This window comes from Odocoileus virginianus, chromosome 5, assembly GCF_023699985.2.
Source record: "Odocoileus virginianus isolate 20LAN1187 ecotype Illinois chromosome 5, Ovbor_1.2, whole genome shotgun sequence".
NCBI classification, from domain to species: Eukaryota; Metazoa; Chordata; class Mammalia; order Artiodactyla; family Cervidae; genus Odocoileus; species Odocoileus virginianus.
Genome location: NC_069678.1, coordinates 86,348,269 through 86,355,633, shown reverse-complemented (window position 1 = coordinate 86,355,633; position 7,365 = coordinate 86,348,269).

The window sequence follows — 7,365 nt, the reverse complement described above, 5'->3', positions numbered from 1 at the left end:
TTAATCAATAGAATGCAAAGAAAGTATCATTTTAGGATTTCCAGTGTTAGATCATAAGAAATATTCCAGCTTCCCTGTGGATCTCTTGGAATGTTTTCTCTTCAAACACTTCCCCTTAGAACCCAGACACCATGGTGTGAGAATCCCAAGCTACATGGCTAGGTCATCTTATAGGCACTCTGATTGACAGCCCAAATAAGCTCCCAGTAGAGAGCCACCGTGAGTTCCCAGTTATGTGAATGAGCCATCCTTGACTGGCCACATCTAGCTCAGTCAAGCCTTCAGGTGGCTCCGGCCCCAGTAATCACTTGAGAGAACTGCCCAACTGAGAACTGTCCAGCTGGGCCCAGACGACCCACGGGAGCATGAAAGATAGCAAATTTTTGTTTTAATTTACTAAATGTTAGTGTGGTTTGTCATGCAGTAATAGAAAACTGGAACAGAAATTGATAACAAAAGTGTCATCCTTCTATGACAAAAACCTAAGACGTGGCAATGGCTTGGGACCACGAGGTTTTTGGTAGCTGAAGGGGCCTCAGGGAGACCATTAGAGAAGATCTGAAGGAGAGAAAGGAAACAGTGATTGGAAGTCAGAGAAAAGGTAACTCCTGTTATATAGCAGCAAAAAGTTCAGAAGCGGTAAAACACAAAATAGAAAATGTAGTGAATTTGGGTGAAATTGGCTAAGGAGGTTTCTAGGTAGACTGTTCCAAGCCTGACTGGTTTATTTTAGCTGTCACTGACAAGCTACAGTGATAAACTCTCAATGATAAGCTAAGAGAGAGATAAGTTAACAGGGAACTAATCAGCTTTTTAGAAAAATTTGGACGATATATGAAGGACACAGGACAGTTTTTCTGCCATTAAAAATTATCAAAAGGGGACTTCCCTGGTGGTCCAGTGGCTAAGACTCTGAGCTCCCAATGCAGGTGGCCTGGGTTCAATCCCTGGTCAGGGAACTAGATCCCACATGCCACAGCTAAAGAACCCGCATGCTTCACTGAAGACAGAAATCACACATGCTGCAACTGAGACCTGGCAAACCAAATTAATTAATTAATTTAAAAAAATTATCAAAAGAAGAATACTCATCAAATAAAGAAGAAGTCAAGAGTGCATCTGTAAGACTCTCTGTTAAGACTTTAGAAAGTTTAAGTACCTATTTTTTTTAAGTACCTATTTTATAGCTTCTCTCAAGTAAATGAAATCAATTCTAAGAATGCTAGAATGCCTCTTAAACATTTTTTTTTAACTAGACAAGAGAGTTTTTAGGAATCTTAAGGGTGTTTCCTATAGCATACTGAATCTCAGACCAAGGTAGAGAAGGGCAGACCAAGGTATCTTGAAGACATTTGTGGATGTGACTTTTGAGAACCTAAATAAGATTCTCAGAAAACACAAATGTTCAGAACTGTATTTTTAGAAATAGCATCAGCTTCAAGTAAAGAGTACAGTTCAAAATGAAAAGAGCCCTTAACCAACTTCCTGTGGGCAAGAAGCAGGATGTGAAGGCTAACATATGAGCCACTTTTTAGGAAAAAGGAAGGATGACTCAATGTGAAGAACCAAGAGTCCAGAAGGCAGAGCTTAAAGCTACAGAGAATCATTCCCCAGAAGCAGGCATGCATGAGTGCTCGGTCACTTTTTGCGACCCCATGGACTGTAACCTGCCAGGATCCTCTGTCCATGGGATTTTTCAGACAAGAGTACTGGAGTGGGTTGCCATTTCCTCCTCCACACAGAAGCAGGACTGGTCCCAATCAAGGAAATGGAAGAATGTACCTGACTGGGATTTCAGAACTATGGAACACTCATGTGTCTCCTGTTCCTCCTTTCTGAACAGAAGTTTCTTTTTTTTAAACAGAAATATTTATTGCATTTGTCTTATCCCCATAACACCACTATCTGCTGTGTTTGTGTTGCAGACAACTTGATTATTTTTTCATAGATATTCAGATGAAGAGGAACCATGCCCAAAGAGACTCATCTATAGCTAGACCTCATTTAGATGATGAGATCCTTTTTGAGCTAATGCTGTAATGAGATGAAATTTTGGGAAATCGCAGGAAGAGGGTTCACATTCAATGGATGTGAATTGTGTTGTCCAAAGGGTGGGCTGTGGTAAGTAGTCTTTATATTTGTTACACCATCAGTCTCTTCTGTAGTTTCTTTTTACTCCAAAATTTTTGTGTGCCTTCTCTTCATCATTTCACCAAAGATTTATCTATTTTGTTATTCTCAAGGAATCAACTTTTGGCTATGTCAGTCTTTGAAAATCACATATATTTGCTTTTTGCTTAGTTTCTCCTCTTACTTTTATTAACTCATTACCTCCACTTTCTTTTGGTTAGTTCTGTTGCTCTTTGTCTAACTTTCTCTCCCTTTTTTTGGCCACACCCTGTGGCTTGTGGGAACTCAGTTCCCCAACCAGGGACGATGAAAGCCCAGAATTCGAATCAATAGACCATCAGGGAATGAACTCTGCCTAACTTCTTGACTTAAACATTTAGCTCTTTAAGTTGTACCTTATCTTCTTTTCTAACATTAGTACTCAAGGCTTTGCATGAAATATATCCTACAGGTATCAATGTATAGTATTTTTTTGTCATTTCATTCTAAAAGCATTTTCTGATTTCTTATCTGATGTCTTTGATGAGTTTAGCAGCATGTTTAAAAGTTTCCAAACAAACAGGGCATTTTTAGTTGTTGCTGTTATTGTCCTCTAATTATGATTTAGACACCCAATGTGGTAAGTATAATAGTGATTCTTTGGTATTTGAGATTTGTTTTTCAACAAGGCTAGAGAATGGTCTAGAGTATGGTTAAGATTTACAGAAGCTCCATGCCTATGATCAATGAAAATATATACTCTCTAATATTAAGTAAATTTTCTAAGTAAGTTATATTAAATCACCCCTTAAAACTGTGTTCCACTATTTAAAATGATGCTCCTTTGGATGAACATGCTGCTCTATTTAAAATGGGTAATCTACTGTATAGCATAGGGAACTCTGCTCAATGTTTTGTGGTAGCCTGGATGGGAGGGGAGTTTTTGGGAAAATGGTCACATGTCACTTTGCTGTCCACCTGAAACTATCACAACATTGTTAATCAGCTATATGCCAATATAAAATAAGAAGCTAAAAAAAACACAACCGTGTCTTAGTCTTGGGTCCCCCTGTCACAATCGTATGCCATTTGTGACATCTTTTGCAGGTGTCATTCCAGTTTTCCTTTTTTTGTTAATATGACATAAAATACTCCAAACTTTTATAGTGTAGGCAGTATGTTTGCTATTAAACTATTAATTTATGGAGTTTTATACCTAACAGTTGATTAATATTTTAAGATACTGGTATTTTATATCCTTTTTCTTTTTTTCTTTGGATGCACCATGTAGCTTGTAGGATCTTAGTTCCCCAACTAGGGATTGAACCCGGGTCCCCTGCAGTGGAAGTCCAGAGTCCTAACTACTGAACCACCAGGGAATTCCCCTGATATCCTCTGTATATGAAACAATTGATTCCAATTTTAAGCTGGAATGTCATTGCAAAATTGTTCAGAAAATTATTACAACCATGTAATTTGTAGGGATTTTCAATACTTAGATTAAGAATTATGTGCAAACTGGTCACAGTCTATGTTCTGATCATCAAACAAAAATAATTTTTAAATGGTTATCAAGAAGTTTATGTTAGCATAGAAAAAGATTGAATTCAGACACACATTTCAGCATACATGAAAATTTTAGGAATGAAAAAACAGTCATCCTTCCTCAGGCAGGAAAGTATAGGTGATTTAATAAATGGCACAATTAGCCATCCTTAAGAAAAAAAAATAAGATTAGACTCCCAAACTCACTGCATTCGTAAACAAAGCCTGGATGCATGAAACTTCAAAGATAAGGAAAAAATTTTAATAATATTTTGGAGTCTAAACATATAATTTAAGATTTAGAAAGATCTTTCATTTACTTTTATTTTATTGAAGTATAATTGATTTAAAATGTTAATTTCTCTGTACAGCAAAGAGATTCAGTTATGAATATATATGTATACTTTTCATATTCTTTTCCATTATGGTTTATCACAAGATATTGAATATAATTTCCTGTGTTGTGCTAGACAGTAGGACCCTGTTCTTCTTTATCCATTCTTTATATTAATATAATAGTTTGCATCTGCTAATCTCAAACTCCCAAACCTCCCCTCTCCCTCCTTCTCCTGTCCCCCCAGCATGGCAACCAAAGTCTGCTTTCTATGTCTGTGAGTAGAAAGACCTTTTAAATAGGAGAAAAATTCAGAAGATCAAGAAAAAGTTAGGTTTACTATAGCTCATAAAAAATATTTTTTTAATGTGAAAAGATAACAAAACTAAAAAGTAGATTGAAAAAATGTTTGCAATGCTTGAAATTGAATAAGGATTAATACCTGCAATATACAATAAGAGTCTATAAATTACATCTTTTAAAAAGACAACTCCACACTCCGTAGCAATGGAGGCTATATAGTTCATCCCATTAACCTCCCTCTTTTGTCCGCCCTCAGGAAGAGGGGCCTTGGAGGAGAAGCTGCTTTCCAAAGCTGTGTGGAAGAGAGGATCCTTGAGCTGTGCAGGGAACAGACTACGTCAGCAAAGGATGGACTATGTCCATGACCTCTTCAGTTCAGTTCAATTCAGTCCAGTCGCTCAGTCAAGTCATGATCTCTTAGATCTATATTCAAATAAAGAGCGGCTGGACTTCCCAGTGGTCCAGAGGTTGAGAATCCACCTGCCAATGCAGGGAACGTGAGTTCGATCCCTGGTCCAGAAGGATCCCACATGCCAGGGAGCTAAAAAAAAAAATCTCCTGCACCACAACTAGTGAAGCTCGTGCTTCAAAGCCCATGGTCTGCAACAAGAGAAGCCACCACAGTGAGAAGCCCTCACACCGCAGCTAGAGAACAGCCCCCACTCATTGCAATTAGAGAAAGCCCATGTGCAGCAACGAAGACCCAGTGCAGCCATACTGCTGTGAGGAGTGTAGGTGGCTGACAGCTTCCAGCTGCAATACTGCTGGGGTTTGCCACAATATTCATGCCAAGGCGCAGTCTCCCTGGGTTATTCTTGGTCCGTGGCTGAGCCCAGTAGGCCTAGCCCTGGGCCATTAGGGCCTCACGTAGGGTTCTGCTAATGCAAAATCAGCCTGGCCAGGGCTTTCTCAGTGCTGTCTGCACTGCCCTCTGAGGCTCTTAGCCACTCCTCCTTTTATGGAGTGATGTGAAGCTTCTCCCTGCCTACTCTGGCTTCTCATTTTTATCTTTTGTAGGCGTTTACCCTTGAACTTCCAATTCCATCTTTGGCATCTGCTTGCTAGAGGATTCAGATTTAGTCTGGGGTGATTCAGTGTGCAGGAATACATAACAAAACAGCTAGATGTGGGTGCTACCATAACAAAAGCCCAAAACACGTGGCGCTGGTTTTGAAACTGCCCGGCACGGGCCGGAAGGACCTGAAGGGCAGTCTTTCAAAGAGCTTCAGTGACAGTGCAAACTAAAACCTAAAGGACCTGAAGAGAATTGTTGGAGGACACAAAGGACAGAGAGGAAAGGGGGTCCTTTCCCAGAAAGTTTGGCAACACTGTCACATGAAGTAATACAGAAAATAAGAAATGTCTTTGTTGAACTCAAGGAGCCAACCAAGGAGATTTCTAGGCAGAATACTTAAGGTGTTACCTGTTTTCTACACATTGCCTGTGATGAAACATGAAAAGAGACAGATAAACTGAAAACTAAACTTAACTGTAAAGGAGACTGGGGCTTCCCAGGTGGCACAGTGGTAAAGAATCTGCCTGCCAATGCAAGATACTTGGGTTCAATACCTGGGTCAGGAAGATTCACTGGAGGAGGAAGTGACAACCCACTCCAGTATTACTTGCCTAGAAAATTCCATGGACAGAACCTGGTGGGCTACAATCCTTGGAGTCACAAAGGGTTGAACACGACTGAGTACATGCAGAGAGCAAAGCCTAAAGGAGACCACATATGGTATGATTTCATTTATATGAAATGCCCAGAACAGGCAAATCTACAGAAACAGAAAGGAGATTAGTGGTTGCTATAGCTGGACACTGAGGACTGTGGGGAAATGAGGAATGACTGCTAATGGGTATGGGGTTATTTTTGGGGGTGCTGAATGTGTTCTAAAACTCATAGTGGTGATGGTTGTAAAAACTCTGAGTGTACTAAAAACCATTGGATTGTATACTTTAAATGAATGAATTGTACAGAATGTGAACTACATCTTAATAAAGCCTCCCTGAATACTCAGGACCAGGACTTGGACTCAAATTTAAAACTGGTTTTCATTGTTGGCATCTCCAGATGGCAAATTATTCTAAAATTAAGAAGTATCTCTTGGGAATTCCCTGGTGGTCCAGTGGTTAGGACTCTGGTACTTTCACTGCCATGGCCAGGCTTCAATCCCTGATCAGGGAACTCAGCTGTTGCAAACCGCGAGGTGTGAGGGTACAAAAAAAGTGTCTCTTTGCAAAAATAAAATCCAAGACACTATTAGGAAAACATTATCTAAAAACGAAATTAAAGGTTAACACTTCAAAATGATCTAAGGAGGTGTCCAACAGAACCTGTAAGATAGAAAGAAGGCTCCCCAGATATCTTAAGGATATTCACTCACAGTAGTCTCTTAGTGAGCCCAAGGTAGAGAAGAGCTGATCTCAGAGTTACGGCTTTTGTTGAAAGGAGTGGGATAAAAATCGATGCATTAAAACCCCACAAAGCCTTAAAGGGAACTGCCCCGCCAGAAGAGTTATCAGCTTAGACTAAGGCACAAAATGAAAACAGGCCTTTGCAACCCTTTCATAGGCAAGAAGCAGGCTGAGAAGACTACTTGGTTGCAAACTCAGTTTTTCTTTTGGGAAAGGAAGGATGATTCAGAGGGTGGAAACAAGAACCCAGACACTGGAGCCAGAAACCACAGTGAGCAAGAATGACTCCCAGGCAGTTAAGCAAAGCTCTAATCCAACAAGCATTTCAGAATTGGCTCTGTTGTGTACCTCCTTCTTTCCCTCTTTTTGAGGTTATCTGATGCCTTTCCCAGTATGGTATGAGCAACGTATGTAGGGAAGAGATAACTTGCCTCTTTAGTTTACAGATCTGCTATATAGAGAAAGGGTGTGAGGGAGAGACCAATTAGGAGATAAATTCAGAAGCCCTTAAGATAGCCCAAGAAAAAAAAAAAAAAAAAAGATAGCCCAAGCAAGAGATAGTGGTGGTTTTGAGTAGGCAGCAGTGGAAAAAGTGATTAAGTGGTGAGTTCAATGTATTTTGAAATCAGAGCCAACAGGCTTTAAGACATGAGAAAAAA